Source organism: Sprattus sprattus, assembly GCF_963457725.1.
Source record: "Sprattus sprattus genome assembly, chromosome: 3".
Taxonomy (NCBI): Eukaryota; Metazoa; Chordata; class Actinopteri; order Clupeiformes; family Clupeidae; genus Sprattus; species Sprattus sprattus.
The window spans coordinates 13,458,789-13,479,490 of NC_137922.1; the positions used below are offsets into that span (position 1 = coordinate 13,458,789).

General features: G+C 45.4%; 1 protein-coding gene across 1 annotated transcript in view; it reads left to right on the plus strand.

Annotated features, from left to right (window-relative positions):
* Positions 1-20,702, plus strand: part of LOC308362525 (protein diaphanous homolog 3-like) — a gene marked incomplete at both ends in the record, with an annotated part of 269,083 nt that overhangs the window by 143,735 nt on the left and 104,646 nt on the right. The window lies entirely within an intron of this gene.

A 20,702-nucleotide genomic window follows, 5' to 3' on the forward strand; every position in this document is an offset into this window, starting at 1 on the left:
GTGTGTGTGTGTGCGCAATTTGCTCTCATGAGATGGACACTAAAGTGCCACTGGGCTAGAATTGGTTTGGACAACAGCAGAGAGGCGAGAGCTTAGGGTCTTTCCAGAACACAGGAGGTGGTTGAGGCCTGTTGAATCCCACAGTAAGTGGGACCTCAGTAGAAAACCACTCACTGATGGCTGCTTATTTAGACCAAAGAACAAGGCTGTTGATTAGCCCCTTATTCCAGCTGATTAAAAGTATTATTCTATGATAATTAAATTGTTAATTATGACATTCTACCAGGACTGACTTTTTCCAATACCCCCCACCACACACACACACACAGACACACACCATAACTGTCTGATACCTGCGGCCTGTGTGCGACTGGGTACCTGTGTGTAGTATTGTCTGGCTGGGAGTTGCTATGATCTGGGCTGGATTTGGCGGTGAAACGAGAAAATCAAAGAACAAACAACAGGCATAGAGGTGTGGGAAGATGCACTAGTGTTTGTAAATTAAGTGTTTTGCGTTTTGTTTGTTTTTGTGTTGTTTTTTTTTACCCGGTCTGTGTGTGGATGTTGATGACTGTGGTTTCCCCCAATTGCCCAGAGAGGAGAGGAGTGGAGATGGTCATTCTGTACAGTGTGTAACTGGCTGTAGACGTGTGTGTGTGTGTGTGTCTGTCTCTGTGTGTGTTTGTGTCTGTGTGTGTGTGTGTGTGCCCCCACTGGTGATTAGACATCAGTCAGCGCTGGGAGCAACTAATTTGTTCTGATGTGAAAGAGACCTTTAGATGGTTCTGGGCCAGAAGCTGTTTTACTAACTGAGTGTGATTGTGTCAGTGTTTTGTGTGTGTGTGTGTGTGTGTGTGTGTTTGTGTGAGTCTGTGTGTGTGTGTGTGGGTGTGTGAGTTGATTAGGCGCTGGTTAGGCTTGTATTTAAGGAATGTCTGCAGAAATGCAGATGTTGTAGGGATGATGATGGACTTATATAAATAACGGTGTGTGTGTGTGTGTGTCAGCCTCTGCTCCTGAGCTTGTTTTAGACTTCAGTGCACGCTTTTCCATTTGCTGCTGGCTCGTCTCCAGCGATGCTATCTGAGTGCGTGCGTACACACCGCCCAAAGGTTACACGAGTTCATTTCTCCCCAGATTGCATCTCATATCTCCCATGAAGCAATTTTCCCATAAAACACAGATAATACAAACCTGCTCGCCACAAAAAGCCTCCCGTCCAGCAAGCCAAGATAATGAATGATGCTGCAGAAGGGGGAATATTCTGGAGCTCCATCCTCCCAAGGCTCACAGAAGTCGCTCTGAGTGGAGAAGTGTGTGTGTGTGTGTGTGTGTGTGTGTGTGTGTGTGTGTGTGTGTGTGTGTGTGTGTGTGTGTGTGTGTGTGTGTGTGTGTGTGTGTGTGTGTGTGTGTGTGTGTGTGTGTGTGTGTGTGTGTGTGTGTGTGTGTGGCTGAGCGGATAAGATGGTGTGATCTCATCTGAGCAGTCCATCTCTCTGACAGGTCTGGGTACAGGCCCTCAGTGCGTGCGCACACACATGTTGATGAGCCCTGACCACTCCCTGCTCAGAAGAGCGATTGCTGTCTGAGTTTGCTGTTTGTGTCTTTTTGTGTGAGTGTGTGTTTTTGTTTTTGAATGTGTGTGTTCAGGTTTGTGGGTCTCTCAATCAACATCTGAATTTCCTGAATATTGAAAGTTGCCATTTTCCTGAATAGAGGACGGATGAAATAGCAGCATTTTCAGCCTCAAAACAATGTGTGTGTGTGTGTGTTCAAGCAAGCTTCTTTGCATGTGGACAGGAGGACCAATGTCTCAGTCTGCTAATCCCTTCATCTCTACTTCTACTGGCATGGCTTTCCCTGTACCTGTCTCACCAGATCGTATCCTCACACCTCCTTTCCTCTTTGTTTCCTAATGGCCCTGGGAGATTATGTTAACTGAAAACAGTGTTATTAATATTGATACTTTACATCTCCCTTGTTGTTATTCGTCTTAGCCCAAATGAGACATCAGGGAGTGTTAAGAGAGCAGGCCCAGGATTTCCTGGGTAATTGCCGGGTTATTGTCAGGAGGGCACACAGACGTGGAGGGAGGGAGGGGAGGTGGTGGTATGATGAGGGGCCTGTAAAGTGGGACTTTAAACTCTCCGCAATGCCCAAAAGACACCCCAGAGACCTCAAACCCCTGTTGCCGAGGGAGAGAGAGGAAGGAGGTGAGATGGGGGGGGTGGGGGTGGGGGGGGCAGATGAGGCGGGGAGATGAGGACTGTAGAGGGATGGTTTGGAGCTGCCAGCCTATATCTCATGAGCTCAGTCTGGATAGATGTTGCGCTGTGAAGGGTGAACATGTGTTTTTTTTTTCCTTCTACTAGTGAGCCTTGGGAAACCGCTCTACTGCTGCAGCACAGCAGGAGCAATTTAAATGTGTTTGATCAGAACCCATGTGGTTACATTCATTGGAATGCCTAGCTAAGGTTTTTGAACGTGTCTAGTTATTGGAACCTTTCGGCGAAAACCGCCACTTGAATCCAAAATAGGTCTTTGGAGTGAGTCGTGTAGATACGATGAGTTTTTGAAATTGGGGTCTGCAAGGACGGAGTCACAGGGAAAGAAATGAGAACCATGCCTTCTGAGTTGTCAAAAAAAGAGAAAGACAGTGGATGGCACACACAACGCACCTGGGAGGTCTGTTTTTGACTGCTCACAAAGTAAGAATCTCTTACAGTAGCATTATGATGACCTTAATTGGCTTAAATGACAATATGTCAAGCCTAGGAACGACAATGAGCTTGAGACGGTTGAGTTGTTTTGAGTTAAGAGCACTAGCCATCACGATTTGGATTAGGTGTTATTTGGCGTTATTTCCAAGGAGTCGATATGTCAGCTAGTATACTTGTTCTTTCTAAATTCCAATTGTATAACATTACTGACCTCAGGGCTTTGGGACTACTCGTTGAGCTCTTTGGCCAAAGTGCCAACTAAATGTTAATGTTAGCCCCTGATGGTTTTGGAACATGAGACTAATTCATAAGACAACCATGTAGACATTTAGCTAAAGTGGACCTACATTGCTTATGATTCAGTTAATGAGTTAAGCTGAACGCTTGTTACAGTAGCCTAATTATGTCTCTCGAGAAGAGGGCGAAGGCCAAACTGGCTGAAGACATCAGAAACGTCATATCTAAGCCCTGTCTTTTAATTGACCAAACCGCAGTTGCAATAGTATTGTTGATGCAATACACTTTAATACAACTTTGGACCCTTCTCTGCACCCTGAACTTAAGTAGTCTTTATATTATTTGTAGCAGATTACAATCATTTTATGGGGATTTTTCCCTAAAGTCTCAATTAAAATCAACATATTAGTGCTGATATATTTAAAGGGATAGTTCGGTTTTTAAGACATGAATCTGTATGGCTTCCCCGTCACCAGTGTCATGCAATCATGCATCACTTACCCCCGACAGCGTCCTGTGAGCAGAGTTCTCGTCCAGTTTTGGTCAAACCGAAAGTAGTCCGGCAGGTTTGCTAGACCCAGCAAAATAAAAAGTTTCTCTTCCCAAAACATGATGTGTTCAAAATAGTGATATATTTGCATCCCAAAAACATTGTAGTGGAAAAAGTCACACCTCGTTATCACTTGGCCCTATTTTCAATACGCTCGATAATGCAATCTCACAGCTAGAGTCTACCTGTTTGATTCACCAAAGTTGCCTGAGAGAAACGTCCATCACAGGAAAACGATGCTTTATGTCAATTTTATCAAATGTTGTCTCAGTTTTCATCGTTTTCCTGTGATGGACGTTTCTCTCAGGCAACTTTGGTGAATCAAACTTTCGCGAATCAACTTTCGCGAATCAAACAGGTAGACTCTAGCTGTGAGATTGCATATTTTGCTGGGTCTAGCAAACCTGCCAGACTACTTTCGGTTTGACCAAAACTGGACGAGAACTCTGCTCACAGGACGCTGTCGGGGGTAAGTGATGCATGATTGCATGACACTGGTGACGGGGAAGCCATACAGATTCATGTCTTAAAAACCAAACTATCCCTTTAATAAAACACTGGGGATGCAGGGTTTGTATTTTTGTTAGCCTTTTCACCCCTGATGACTTTGAATCAGTACATTTTGGTCTTTGTGAGCCTTTTCGACGAGCCCTTCGTGAATATCTAGTTGACCACACTTAATGCAGTGAAAATAAACAGGAGAAATGTGCAGCAACTGGCAGATGAGGGGAGGTAGCATTTTGGCAGAAGGAAGTAGAGATCTGGATCCCTCGGCTGTTTTGCTTTCCTCTCTTTACAGCCGTGATTTGAGTCCCTTGTCCAGTCCAGATACACCTGCACCTGCATGTACATATTTGTGCACACGCCTGCATTTGCCACTTACATGGATAACCCTATCACCTGCTTTGCTGGAACTAACCAATTCATGCGCTCTCTCTCTCTCTCTCTCTCTCTCTCTCTCTCTCTCTCTTTTTCTCTCTCTCTCTCTCTCTCTTTCTCTCTTTTTCTCTCTCTCTCTCTCTCTCTCTCTCTCTCTCTCTCTCTATGACATGTACTGCTTGAATGACTGCTTGCTGGAACAGATCCTAAAGGTCAGTGCTTTTTTCCCTTTCTCTTTGTGTTTGTGTCAGTGTGAGTATTGTGTGTGTGTGACTGAAAGAAAAAGAGAGAGATAGAGAACTGTGTTTGACATTTGTTTTCTCATCTATTTGTCTGTGTGACGTCATGTGTTCACAAGGGTCATCTCCACTAATAAACCCAGAACCCAGTGTTGTAGGAATGTTTTATTTATTTATTCTCCACAGAGAGACACACACACACACACACACACACACACACACACACACACACACACACACACACACACATGCCATGCTATCCCCAAACTGTTTTCAGTGTCAGTAGGCCTTGCTGGCGGCTGGGCATGCTCACAAGCATTAAAGAAACAGAGCGATGAGCTCAGCAACATGCCCTCACCTTGGACTACGGGGGGAGACACAGACAGACTCAGAGACACAAGATCACAAGATGGGCTGCTCTCTCTACTTGTTTTACCTCACTGCAAGCTCTGTGTGGTGTGTCTGTCTGTGTCTGTGTCTGTGTCTGTCTATCTGTGTGTGTGTGTGTGGATGGGCTGGTAGAGAAGAAGGAAGGGATGGAAACCTAGGATATTGCACTGACTGGGTTTTCACTTCATGTACAGTATATTTCACCACGGACGGCTATGAGGAAGTGGGTGAATGCCTTTTTTGAAGTGTATGCTTGAACGATGGATAGTCTAACTTGGTATATGTACACCACGTAGAAAATGTGTGTGAGTGTGTGTGTTTCATACATGCATAGATCGATGGTCTCTTAATGAGGAGCTGCTGGGAGGTATGGGAAGCGTGTTACCGTGGGGATGAGAACACACATCATCATGAAAATGTCACATCAGACCCACCGCTGTTGTTACCGCGGCGACCGCAGCTCACTGAACCAGAGGTGCTGCAGTGAGCGTGCAAAGGGGTGTCTCTCACACACACACACGCACACACACAGGTGACAGGTCCCCTGTCGACCCCCTTGCCATGCACACACTTACACACACAGACACACTCACAGACAGTAATACACGCTCAGTTCAATTGACATCGGACCAATCGTATAGTGTTATTCTGTGTTAGTGACAGTGTTCGCTGGTGCTGTGTGTTTGTGTTCCTTCTTCATAAGGCTGAGGTTGGGATGTGTCACAAATGCAGCGTTTTTAAGAGGAGGGGCCTGGGAAAGGTTGAAAGAGGGATACGTAACATCGGTGGTTGAGTAGGCTATGGTTGTGGCTACGACCCAAAAAAAAATCTGGAGATCTGTTTGTTTGTGCGTTCTATAATCCTGCGTCTCCAGTAATCCATTTCTCAGTTGTGAAACAGAAAGTGCGAAAAGCTAAGAAGAGACGAGCATAAAAAGAACACCATCACTGAGGGAAGAGGGAGAGCGAGTGAGTGAGAGAGAGAGAGGATTCAATCCAAATGTCATGAGGAGAGGATGCTGCTTGTTAGAGAGCAGTATGTATTGTGTTGCTCCAATCCGAAAGAGAGTGCAGAGAAAGCATCTGTTTTTTTTTTTATCTCATTCAGACTTTTATTAAAAGAGGCTTTCAAAGGGCACGGTGAGGGGCCAAATATCACGCCATTGACACTCACACACACACACACTCACACACACACACACACACACACACACACACACACATACACACACACACAAACACACAAGCAAACACAATACAGGCTCAACCCCTTATTATTGCTTACACGTCTAGCTCATACATGTGGATAGTTACACTCTCTCATCCTCATGCAGGCACACAACGCTCCCACAATCACGAATAAACAACATTTGACGCACACATACACTCATACTGTTCTTTGTTTTTTGAACACACACACACACACACACACACTAGCACACACACACACACACACACACACACACACACACACACATAAATTCATTGCACAAACACACAAATGTATTACTCAAATACAGCAGCATAGTTAGGACATTAGCGCAGTCTCACACACCATCACACTTACACAGTCTGAGCCGGCCAGTGCTGTTCACTGTGGCAAAGCAGTGTGTGTGCCAGGAATACTAAAAAAGGAGAGCATAGGCTGCATTCAAACACACACACACACACACACATTCTCACACATACACAGTCATATTCCTCCCTATATGGAGCATCTCTGCTGGGTATATGAAAGCTCCCTATGTAAATGTATGGGACCATCTGACATGAATGTATAGACATCTAATCTGACTGAATGCATGAAAGATTTAGGTGCAGGTTGTGTGCGTGTGTCTGTCTGTCTGTGTGTGTGTCTGTCTGTCTGTCTGTGTGTGTGTCTGTCTGTGTGTGTGTCTTTCTATATGTGTGTGAGTTTGTCTGTCTATCTCTGCATGTGTGTGTTGGAAATGAAAGGAATTGAAAAGCTAGCAAGTAGAGATCAATAGAGTAGTTGAATTTGGACTGTCATGCTGCTTCTCCATGAGTGTGTCAGAGATGGTGAATATAGTAAAAGTAGCTAATTAAGAGGGCTTTTATGTTATAACATTGTTATAGCTATGTAATAAATGCTTAGTTGCACTTTATTCAGGTGTTATCAAGTATGTAGTACTGTTGAGTTAAAATGTTTGGTGATGAGTGTTATCACAGTAGATTGTAATAGATTGTAATCAACTCAGCAGAAGCTAGGAACCAAGGACATCAGTCTTACTTTTTTACTCTCACTCTTTACTCCCCTCTCTCTTCATCTCTCTCTCTCGCTCTCTCTCTTTCTCTCTCTCTATATCTTTTTCTCTCTTGCACACACACACACACTCTCTCTTGCACACACACACACAGACACAGATTCTCTAGTACACACATGCCAGAGAGTGTCTAATGTATGCACTGGGCCCGGTGTGTGTGTGTGTGTGTAGCATGTGATAAGCCCCAGTGTGGAGTGTGCAGTGTGTTATCAGCTCATCTCCTCACCTAGGGGTCAGTCAGTGTGTGTGTGTAAAAGGCCCTTTATCTCATAAATCAATACCCACTGCACTCCCTCATGCCACTGCAGAGAAGTGCACAAACACACACACACATACACACACACACACACGCATGCACACCTGCCACTAGCCAGACATAAATTATCAGATGAACAGGCTTCAGATTTGGGTAGAAACAGAAGTAAGTGGGTGTGCATACAAATATTCATGTTCTCTTTGTGAAGGTTGGTTTGTTTGTTTGTTTGTATGTATGTGTGTGTGCATATTTTCAGTTATATTTTTGTGTGTTGCCTTTTGATGAGTTGGAGCGCAGCTTTTGGAACAGCTGGTTGTGATTCTATCACTCCTAAACAGATCATAATACATTTAAGTGTGTTTGTTCCTTTGGATTTGTCTGATCAGATCATAACATGTGTCTGTGTTTGTGCCTTTGGATGTGCCTGATCAGATCATTACATGTGTCTGTGTTTGTGCCTTTGGATGTGCCTGATCAGATCATAACATGTGTCTGTGTTTGTGCCTTTGGACGTGCCTGATCAGATCATAACATGTGTCTGTGTTTGTGCCTTTGGACATGCCTGCCTCTGAAAGCATAGCCTAGAACAGCAGCACAATGCCCATTCAGTCCACTCTGCCTACTTCTGAATGGTGCTCACAATGTCTCCTTTTCATTCATTACCGTTATGTCTGGTGCAGCAGTTTGAACACACTCTTCGAAGGTTGACCCTAGAATGCCCAGTAGAATATGTACAGTGCATTGGCCCCTCAGAGTTAGGAATGGATATGGCTGCGGCTGCCTAGGGCTTTGTCAGTATGGAGTAATCTATAGAAGTATTTATCTGGCATTTGTTTGTGAACTCCTCTCTGGTCTGTTGGCCTACGTTGGTCTAATGTGAGAGGAGACATTTGTGTCTGTGTCTGCAAATAGCATCCTTCCTCTCTATGTCTGAGGTATAGAAGCAGTTCAACAGGTCCCTCAGGTCTGAGTGATTTGACTTCTTCTCGCTGCTGGGCAGGCATGAGTGGTCAGAGCAGGTTGTAGCATTTGGTTCTGTGTGTCGGTGTGTGTCTGTGTGTGTGGAGAAATGGCATACGTGTGAATGCCAGCTTTTGCAGAGACATGAGGGCGTCTATGTGTTTTTGAGAGCCAAGAGAGAGCTAGCAGAGAAAGACAAACAAACAGTGACAAACACACACGAGGCGGCCTGCCGAGAAAAAAGCGCCATCCGAGAAGTTTCCGGCAGCGCTTGCCATCCCCCCAATTCCCCTGTGTCTCAGGGGAACCACTTAAAAATCATCTCTCTCTGTAAATAATAACTGGCCCCCGCGAGAGGTAGAGAGAGCACGAGTTCTAGGGAAGGCAGAAGAAAAGTCTTGCATAGGGGCAAGTTCCAAAAGCAGGACAAGCGGTGGAAAAGCAGCCACAAGAGCCTAAACGAGAAAAAGGAGAGAGACGGGGCTTGGGAGACATTTTTATGATCCATTTGGTGGACTTGGAGTATGATCCCTTTTCTTCCCCAAGTGCTTTCCTAATAGGTCAGCCCTGGAATAACAGTGAATTGAACGGAGCACACACACCACAGCATGATGCATGATGTTGTTTTCAGCCACTGCTGCTACCAGCTTACCATCACAGGCTGCCAATCAGAGGGATGCATTATCAATGCTCTCCTGTGGTGCTCTTCAGAGCCTCTTATTTACGGAGATATCAGGTCAGTTTGCCTACCTGAGGAGAAGTTGAGAGTCTGGCCTTGCTGTGAATGGTCTATTTTATGTATTTTATATACATATATACGTGGCCAGAGCCTCTTGTGTGGGCGGATGTGTCGATGTAGTGCTGGTGAGGAGGTTCATGGCTACATATATTACACTCCAGTCCACTCCACTCCTTTAGGGAGGCAGGGATGAATATCAACACTAATGATTACCCCACCTGTAGTGGATAGTAGCACTTAAGCATAGCAACTATACGCACCTCTGACAAACAGATCTCCCTCAGTGTCCTCCCTCCCACACACATACACACACACATACACACATATGCCATTCAATCCAATACACTCTCTCCACCTCCCCCACCTCAAGTGTGGAGATTATGACTGCATGTTATGTTTTAATGTCTTTTTTTGTTGTTGTTGTTTTTCCATCTTTCCGAGTCGTCATTGTGGTGAATGTCCCAGCCTCAGATGTCCCACTTAACCGTGACATTTAATTTCAGCAGGGGACATGTGGAGAGGGGTGTTTATTAGATGGGAAGGAGAGATGGATTCGTTCGGGCGGACAGGACATTTTAAGGGGCCGTGTGTGTGTGTGTGTGTGTGTCTATGTGTGTGTGTCTGTGTGTGTGTGTGTGTGTGTGTGTGTGTGTGTGTGTGTGTGTGTGTGTGTGTGTGTGTGTGTGTGTGTGTAAGACACTGTTAATCTCCAGGTTGCTTGTAAATGGGATGCTGTTGAATGGCTTCCTGCTGGTTATTTCCCTCTGGCTTTGCAGGCCGTGACGTCGCATCCCTGATGCCCCATACACTGGGACCAACTAGTAAATAACCCTTCTCACTCTTTCCCTCTGTCTCCTGCCCTCGTTCTCTCCCTTTCCCTCTCTTTCCTGCTCTCTCCCTCTCTCTCTCACTGCCTCCCTCTCTTTCCCGCTCTCTCCCCCTCTCTCTCTCTCACTGCCTCCCTCTCTTTCTCGCTCACCCTCTCTGTCTTTTCATCTCTCTCCCTCTCTCACTCTTTCCCTTTTTCCCTCTCCATCTTTCCCCTTCCTTTCTCCATCTCTCTGTCCCTTTTTTCCTCAATATTTTCCTTTCTTTCTCCTCCCTCTCTCTCTCTCTCTCTCTCTTATCCTCTTTCTTTCTCTTTCATATCCATCCATCCACCTCCCTGTGCAGTGTGCCATTGTTCAATAGCTTGTCTCCGTGACCAGACTGAAGCATTGATTCAGTGTAGCATGTTTAGCATGCATCATGTGCAGGTTCTTCACATATGGGTCTCCAGTGGCACATCAAGACATGGTTCAGAGCTGTTTTTACACTTTTACACTGGTAGTAATCTAATGCCTTGGGAGCATACATTAACACAACACATTTTGTACACAGTATTCTAACTAAGTTGGAGCCTTGGAGTGGAAAGAGACGTTTAGGAATGCAATGCTGTCTCTTCTTTTCTGCTGGTGTTTATTATAGCAAATGTTCCATATCTCTTCAACTGTGTTGACCAGTGCCTTCTCCTCTCAACTCCCAAAATGTTTAGGATAATTAGTTCTAGGCCATTTTTATTCAGTATTGTGGATTGTGGTATGGATATAGCTGTGTGCTTAACTTAGATTTCACCTTTCTAGCTCTAAAGTTGGTGTGTGTGTGTGTGTGTGTGTGTGTGTGTGTGTGTGTGTGGGGGTGGGTGGGTGGGTGGGTGTCTCAGCAGAGGTGTCTTCCAATAGATCTATCTCCATGTCTGCACATCTGAGTGTAGAGATTATTTCACTGCATGCTGCTGCCTGTGCTCCTCTTCTCTGTACTCCCAGAAACTAAACAAATATACTCACCCAGCACAATCCCCTCCACCACCTCTTAGGTGCACCTTCACTGTGAGTATAAAGTGGGTGGGTGTGTGTGTGTGTGTGTGTGGGGGGGGAGTTTTAGATCTTATCATCTTAATTAGATCTCTTAAAGACGGATGAACACTTCACCAACTGGCACTTTATGGTTGTGTGCGTACAGACGCACAAGAGGGGAAAAAATGATCAGGAGAGGCTGACTTAATGGGAGCAAATGCATTTTCCATTATCTTACTTTTATCATACACAGACACATATTCACACACTCTCTCACTCACACACACACACACACACACACACACACACACACTCTCTCTCACACACACACGTACCCACCCTCTCCATCTAAATGTGATGTTCATTTTAATTGAGTACAAAAGTGCAAGCCAGGTCCAACAGACAGGGTAGCTGTGTGTTGTGTTCAGTCAAGGCAATGGAGTGGAGAGGCACAGACTCCCCTTTTTGAAGTCTGAAGTTGTGAAGTTTAAAGGCCCAGGGTGTAAATCAGGCTGGATGGTCTTAGGAAGCATACTGCCAACATGAATTAGACTGCCCTTCTCCACATCATCAATTATACCGTTTTTTTTTGAGTGAGTCAGTGAGAGAAAGGAACGTTTAGAGTGTTTGTATTTTTGTCCTCTTTTCTGTGCTCTGTGTTAGTGCGCTGTGTTTGTGTTTGTGTTTGTGTGTGTGTGTGTGTGTGTGTGTGTATGTGTGTGGTGTGTGTGTGTGTGTTTGTGAGGGGGACCATAATCACATCATGATGGCCCTGCCTACTGTGAAAGCGCACATGTTTGTGTTTGTGTGTGTGTGTGTGTTTGTGTGTGTGTGTGTCTGTGTGTGTGAGTGAACATGCGTGTGTTTGCGCGCCCGCACGCACACGTTGTGTCACTTCAAATTGCAGGGGGGGGGGGGAATTGTCCAGCCAGCCCCTTGAGACTGAAGCCTGGCAGCATAACCACAACCAGAGGACAAGCATGCTGGGTAGTGAAGCACATGACCCACATGCCTTTGTGGCTACATTTGTGTGTGTGTGTGTGTGTGTGTGTGTGTGTGTGTGTGTGTGTGTGTGTGTGTGTGTGTGTGTGTGTGTGTGTGTGTCTGTGTGTCTGTGTGTGTCTGTGTGTGCGTGCGTGCGCGCGCACAGTGATCAACTCACTCACTTCATCTACACACAATTTCTTTGGCCAGTGCCTCTCCAATGAAGTAGTGTATGTGTGATTAGTCTTTGTTGAGCTGGATTGAGTCCGAATGAGAGATTTATATGCCTTTCATGCTTAGTGGAGCAGTACAGATCGTGCTTGCTCCCGTGTCTCACAGACCACTGGCTGTATGATTATAGAGTGAGGAGGCTTGTGTGTGTGGTGAGTGACCCCTGTTTGGTACGCCTGTGATATGAATCAGCGAGCCAGACTGGAGAAGCTGGATCGATGCCTTGCTGGCATCTCTGTGGAGACTCACGATGGATGAACACACTTCCTATTTCTTCGCCCCGCGCTCAATAAGCTCAGGGGAAGCCCCACCCCCAAATACTGGCGGAACCTTTCTCCTGACCCGCCCAGGCCTGGCTGCCTCACTGACTGATGGCAGAACAAGTGAACACTGCCACACACACACACACACACACACACACACACACCCACACAAACACACAAACACACACACGAGCACAAGCACACACACACAAACATGTGCGCTTTCACAGTAGGCAGGGCCATCATGAAGTGATTATGGTCCCCCCTCACACACACACACACACACACACACACACACACACACACACACACACACACACACACACACAAATAAACCCCTCCCTTGTGGGAAAATGAAGAGGGTTTTTCACATGAATGAACTGCCGCCCATTCTGACAGCTTCCTAGGCCCTTTTGCCATAGTGTGCTCTAACTGGATCTGGGGGTTAGGCTGCAAGGGTGACCTGATCCGCTTCACTGGGACTGGGCCTCGCACTGTCAGAGGCCCCTTCATGTATATGTATTAGCAAACATCCACCACACAGCAACGCTTTCATAGCCATGTGGCGACTCAGAGACAGTGGTAATGATAAGCATTTTCAACAACAAGAATCAACGGTTGCCACTCAAAGATTCAGTCTTTTAAAACTATCATATAAATGATATGATGCGTTCTGAAATTGAAAAAAAGAACAGTGATGTATAACATGACATGAACGTTCACGATATCTCTCTATTAAATAGTTGCATACTTACTTAGATCATATTGGCCCTGTCATTTTTTCACGTCCCTCACACAAACATTCATTGAAACACCTGTGGCTAGTTGGGCTTGGCCATGTTTCCCCTAACAAGCCTGAAAGGAGTTTGGCCTGATGCGTTGCATTGTGTAAAATACCAGCCTTCAGTTCTCTTAGGCTTCACCAAAGAGCAGGAGCACATGCATGTAAAAAAAAAAAAGAATACACCCACACACACACACACACACACACACACACACACACACACACACACACACACAGAATGACTTTCTGAGCCAAAACAGTTATTCCAAATTAAGGTCATTCAGGCCTTGGCAAAGAGCAGCAGCAGCAGCATTACAGAGTGCTGGCCTTTAGACGCTCACCTGCTCCAACAGACAGCTCTGCCAATTAGCACAGCACCTCAAAGACCACACAGACACAACAGCTGACCACACACACACACACACACACACACACACACACACACACACACACACACACACACACACACACACACACGCGCATACAATTTCAACCTCTTTTCCTCTATGTTTGTCTATTGCTGATGTCTTTAAACAAGAAGAATGAAAGGTATCTCAGGAATAGATAAATAAAAAAAGAATGACGGGAGAGCACTGAGATCGTGAGTTGTTTGACAATTAGCCGTTTTAGTATAACAAGCGTGTGTGTGTGTTTTACTAGTACAATCTTGTGTGTGTGAGTGTCTGTGAAGCGGATACAACTGAAGATTCAATCTCTGGTATTCTGATCAATGTTTCCCATTATGTTCAGTTTGTCATACATGCATACACACACGCACACACACATATATACACACACACACACACACACACACACACACACACACACACACACACACACACTTCCCTGACATATTGAAAAAGATAACTGCAAGAATACTGGTGACTGTGACAGGTCGGCTCGGTCACACAGCAATTCTGATCAATGTTCCACATACATGCACATACATATTTATGTTAGATAGACACACAACCTACTCCTTCAGCCCACACACACACACACACCACTTGCCATCCAGACACACATTCACCACCTACCCTTACCTTACTTGCTCTCACACAAGCACATCAGTAGGTGTGCACACTAGCTCTCAAGCATATTTATGTTAAAATAAATTTTCACCCTGCCGGAACACTTCAACACATGTATGCATGTAGACAAACTCACAGCACCTTATTGCAGCTAAGGAGACTGCTTTGTTTATGTGGGTGTGTGATTGCGTAATACGGGTCCACTTGGTAGAACGGAATATTTTGTAAGAAACTAGACTATGGCTCATTTGCAGTAGTATTGTTTTTTATATTTGTTGGTCGGTCTGGCTATGTGTGTTTGTGCCTGTGTGTGTATGGGTAGGTTGTCAGTCTAAACATATGCACTAGAAGATCATCAAATGTGCACTTGCCTAAACTGTATAGCTTTAATCAGTAACTTACACACAGAGAGAGAGAAAACACATACTCTGTCTCCTACTGGCAGAATGTGTGGGCTGCTTGCTGCCACAGACAAAGCCTGCAGATATGAGCAGAGAGAGTCTAGAAAGGCCTGCAGCTCACTGGAACCGTAGCGTATATGAGCAGAGTGAGTCTAGAAAGGCCTGCAGCTCACTGGAACCGTAGCAGATATGAGCAGAGAGAGTCTAGAAAGGCCTGCAGCTCACTGGAACCGTAGCAGATATGAGCAGAGAGAGTCTAGAAAGGCCTGCAGCTCACTGGAACCGTAGCAGATATGAGCAGAGAGAGTCTAGAAAGGCCTGCAGCTCACTGGAACCGTAGCAGATATGAGCAGAGAGAGTCTAGAAAGGCCTGCAACTCACTGGAACCGTAGCACAGAAGTTTAGGCTAGCGTCCCTCAGTCATCTCCCCGTTTAAGGACACTCATCTTACTGACAGATGCCACTATTTTGGTAAATGTATTTCACACACAGACACTCTCTCTCTCTCTCTCACTCTCTCTGTGTATGCAGTTGTGTGAGGTAAAATTAGCCGGTGGAATTACCTCCAAAGCTCTTAATCTCCTTTGACTGTTTAGGCGTGTTTGTGCTGCTGTGTGGTGTTGTGTATGAGAGGGAGAGAGAGCAGAAAGATGGCTAGCTTCAGTAAGAGCCTTTCTCTGCCTCCTGCAGCAGTCTCCTTACTACACAGCATCTCTCTTCCTCTGTCCCTCTCTCTGAGCGCATTAAGGAGTCATCCCCTGACTGACATTCAATTGAAGTCAATAACAGCTGCCTAACAGGTCTGTGATAAAGGCCACTTAGGATGTGCACCATTACAGACGGTGCATTACACATCATAAACAAACACACACATTTAGCGTCATGGCCAGGGAGATGCACTTAAATCCCATACACAGATATACATACCAGTTGTATGAGACTCTTACCCTCTTCTTTGTTCCCCAAAATAACTGAGGCATCACGCTACCAGACGTTTTCTCCGCCAAAGTCCTTTTGTGACCGTAAGAGGTTTGGCGGCAGAATTCCCTGATCACATGACCACATCACCTTTCCTCTGGCCCTAATATGTGTCAGGAAGAAGCCTGTGCTGCAGCTGCTCAGCCCTCCATGTTAGGTTACCTCTCCCTGCTGTCTGCTAGTCATAGGGGAAGCATTAGGGCTGAGATACACATGTGTCTGCACATTGCACAGATGAAGACATCTTGAAGGTGAAACCTCTCAGGATGATTAAGGGTTCTGATTAGTGTGTGTGTGTGTGTGTGTGTGTTTGTGTTTTGTTCTTGTCATTAATGCACAGCTGGGTGCATTGATCCATGTATGACTGAAGTGTTTCTTGTGGTTCCTCCTGAAACAGCACTTGATTGGGTTTGTGTGTCTCTGTCTGTGTGTGCGCGTGCTAATCCATCACTAATCATTGGAGAGAATTGATTTGTGGTAGTTTTTCGATTGATCCTGTGGACTGACCTCTGTCCGCACTGAATGATAAGTCTCTGAATGACGGAGAGCTGCGTGTACTGCTAGTCGCGGCGGCGGCGGGCAGAGCAGTTAGAGGTTAATTTTCTGTCGCAGCCCGAGAGATGGATTGTTATCTGAGCACACTCTCTAGATCATTCTGCAACCCCACGATTGATGAGCCAGTGGAAGTTCTCGTCAGTGGCAGTTGGTGTGTCTGTAATCTCAGGGATTGATGATAATAGGACTCAGATGATTCCTATGGGGGGTATTGCTGTTTGCGTGCGTTTAATCTAAAGCGTGTGTTGCTGGTGCCTGTGTGGTCATGGGCGTGTGTGTGTGTGTGCTATCTGTCTGTCTGTCTGTATGTCTGTCTGTCTGTCTGTCTGTCTGTCTGTGTGCTTGTGCTCACGTACCCCCATGTCCTATTCTCCGCCCTTTTGTGGTTACCCTCTCCCATTCATTTTTCCCCTTTTGCTAGGACTCTATTCATCCGTTTACCTATTCAGCCCCTTCCTCCTCTCTCTTTTATCCCTTTTCTTCCTCCCTCCCTCCGCTCTCTCTGCATTTCTCACTCTCCCTAGTAGCGAAAGCACCGCAATTTATTTACAATTTGTTCTCCTCGGCTCTTGTATCAGCCCAGTAATGTGCTGCCTCGTTTAAAAGACATTTGCCGCCGAGACTTTATTTTGCCAAGCTAATTTTTCATCCACGCATGGGCTTTTCTTTTCATGAGGAAAAGAATTGATAATAGACATGTTTTTCCACCCAGACAAATATGCCTTCCCAGCCCTCCCAATGCCCCCCCACCCCCACCACCACCACCACACACACACTCCTGTAATGATGGGGAGGAAAGAAGGAATAATCAGAAGAACAGAAGGATGGGGAAGATGACAGGATGGGGGCTTTTATCTTTTGTCAGCGTGTGTATTTGTGTGTGTGTGTGTCTGTCTGCGTGCCTGCCTGCCTGCGTGTTGGAGAGAAAGAGGTGCAGATAATGGTCAAAACAGCTGCCACAATAATTGTTTTTTGGTGTGTGTGTGTGTGTAGTCTTGTGCGTGCACACAGGCACACACCACTGTCTTTTGGAAACCTTTTTTCCATGAAGGACGAGTGCACCTTGCCAACCACATGTCGTGTGTGTGTGTGTGTGTGTGTGTGTGTGTGTGTGTGTGTGTGTGTGTGTGTGTGTGTGTGTGTGTGTGTGTGTGTGTGTGTGTGTGTGTGTGTGTGTGTGTGCTGAGGGGATCGGATCAGAGGGGCATAGAGTTGAGTATTGATGGCCAGCAGCCAATAAAAGCACTTCCTGACTGTGTTTGTTTATCCACTGCAGCCACTGCAGTATTTTCTGTGTGTGTGTTTATAAAAGTATGTGTATTTAGTGTGTGTGTCATAGTAGCCTCTGTCTCCTCCATCTCCTTGGCTGATGGCGGCCGTGCATAGAGGAGATTGATTAACAAATGAACCCTACCCTCCCATAGGGCTGTTAATTGGTCCACTGTGTAATGAACGCTTTCCAGGCGAGAGAGAGAGGTGAAGGCAGGCATAGTTTGCCAGCAGGAGGTTTTGATTTAATTAGGCAATATCCACCTGAATCCACCAAAATATGCAGTTTGGTTAAGCAATACCCCCCTTCCCCCCTCACAAACTTCCCTTTTTTTGCCACTGCTATCCCTCTGTTTGCTCTCTCTCTATTTCTATTATTCTTTTTAGTGAAATGTAATTGCTTAACGCTTTGTACGTGTTTGCGCATGTGTGTACTTGTTTATGTGTGCATGGACACATGTGAGAGTGCATACATCTATGGAATCTGTGGATGTACAGAACAGGCTGTTCGCCACCTTCATCTCCCTCTCCGGAGTCCATACTGCTTGAATCAGCCAATTGTCTGTAATTATATTGAGTACATGAATCCTTAATGATGTCCAACCAGTACGCCAACTGATTCCAATTAGTTCATTAGTTTCTAAGATCTGATCTGTCTGCTTTCATGGAAGAGCCCGTTCATATGTCTTCTCTGTTCCTGGGGTTTTTCAGGGTTTTTCTCTCTCTCTCTCTCGCTCTCTCTCGCTCTCTCTATCTCTCTCTCTCGCTTCCTCTATCTCTCTATTTTGCTGTCTTTCTCTCTCTCTCTCTTTCTTTCGCTCTCTTTCTCTCTCTCTTTTGCTTTATTTCTCTCTCTCTCTCTCTGTCTGTCTCTGCGTCGCTCTTTCCTTTTTCTGGATTTCAAAAGGAGGGCGAGGGAATAAATGAGTGATGAGAAGTGATTTAGGCCTGGTGCTCCCTACCTCTTGTCTTCTGCACCCTTATCTGTTTTCATCTCCTCTCTGTTTCTCTTCTCTCTTCATGTCTTTTTATGTTGCTGCTCTTGTTGTTTTTCCCTGTTCTGTCTTTCTCTGCTCTCTGAAAGACCTTGAAGTTAATGTTCCTGCCGTGGAGACACGTAAGTCAACAGACTGCTCCCTGGTTGTGTAGTAAACACCTGTCTCTCTGTGTGTGTGTGTGTGTGTGTGTGTGTGTGTGTGTGTGTGTGTGTGTGTGTGTGTGTGTGTGTGTGTGTGTGTGTGTGTGTGTGTGTGTGTGTGTGTGTGTGTGTGTGTGTGTGTGTGTGTGTTAAATACCTGTGTTAATGTGTGTACACAAGTATGTGTTTATGTATCCCTTTCTCCTTGTGGTATGTGACCTCTCATGTAACACGCCTCCCTCTAACTTCCTATAGTTCAGTGGCTCACAGTAAAGATGGTCTGCAGTATGGGTACAGTCAAGTGATCCCTCATTAAAGATGAATTGGTATGAGGTAGATAAACTTGATTGGAAATGAAAGAATAAATGATCTCATACATATTCAGAGGGCAGCATGTCCGAGGACTTCAACCAGTATACCAACCACACCCACATGATAGGTAGAGGATTGGCACGTGGTGGTGTGTGTTTGTATTTGTGAACTCTCGTGAATCAGAATCAGTGGACTGTAGCCAGTATGATTAATGTGGATGTATGTTTAATGTTTTTAAATCGTGTTTTCTGCTCCCTCTGACTTGTGGCTTGTGCTTCTCGTAGTGTAGACAGACCCATCCTGTGTGTACATTAATCAAGCTGATTATGTTTCTGACGAGAGTTTAACACACCCATATCCAAGTTTTTGTTTAAGAGCCTTTTCAGTGTCGCACACACACACACACACACACACACACACACACACACACACACACACACACACACACACACACACACACACACACACATCCATCCATCGTTCTCATAAACCCCACATCCCCACCTGCTCTCTCTGTCGCTCATTCACTCACACCCAAAGATTCTACACAGTTTGCTTATTCTGGGCTCTTAAATATTTAAACTCCTCTGGTAGCAGTTTACTGAAACCTAGTACCTGTGAGGAATTCTGAATATTTATAAACATTTATAAATGTGTTTATAATGCATCATGGCACCTGACATACATATCAATTTATAAACAGACATGACTGCACTCATAAAGCATTATAATGCTGCGGTATAAGACCATTTGACATCTCAAGAGAAAACTCTCAAGAGATCATAACTATGTATAAATTGTTATATAGACGTATGTCAAATTTGTAACGTGTTGCTAATGTTTTGTGGATACTGGGTTGAAGTAAAGTACCACTCCTCTTCCCCTCTCATCTCTCTTCTTCCTCCCTTTGCCATGCTCCCCTCTCTCTCTCTCTGTTTATTGGGTTTTATTCCTTCCCGGTGTCTTTGGGTTAGAGTGTGAGTGTGTGAGTGTATGGTGCTCCATTGGGGAGTTTTGATTTCGCTTGAAATAGACTCTTTTCTCCCACTGTCTCTGTCTCTCAGTCTCCCTCTTCCAACACACACACACACACACACACACACACACACACACACACACACACACACACACACACACACACACACACACACACAGGGCTTCTCTATTACAACCAGACATAAAGGTGTAAAGATGACAATGATCTGTGTCTCTTTCACAAACTTGTGTTTGTGTTTGGGACTAGTCAATCAGTGTCTTTGTTTGCTCAGAGGGATGTGTGAGGGTGTGGAAGTTACAGTGACTGAAAATGTAACTGCTTGTGTGTGGGTGTGTGCGTGTATGGCAAGAAAGAGAGAAGGAGGAAAATACATCAAACTACTGTGTGTGTGTGTGTGTGTGTGTGTGTGTGTGTGTGTGTGTGTGTGAGACAACTCCGACCCGCCTTCTTCTGCTCACTTCTCAGAGAACCGCAGCCCTAATCTCATTCTACACAGCCGTCTCGCCAAAGCTCAATCCTCTTACAGCCAGACCGTAACCACACACAGACTTACTGACACACGCGCGCACAATCACACACACACACACACACAGACACACACATACACACTGTTTGACACACACACACACACACACACACACATGTGCAGGCGTCCGGTCGTGCACACACA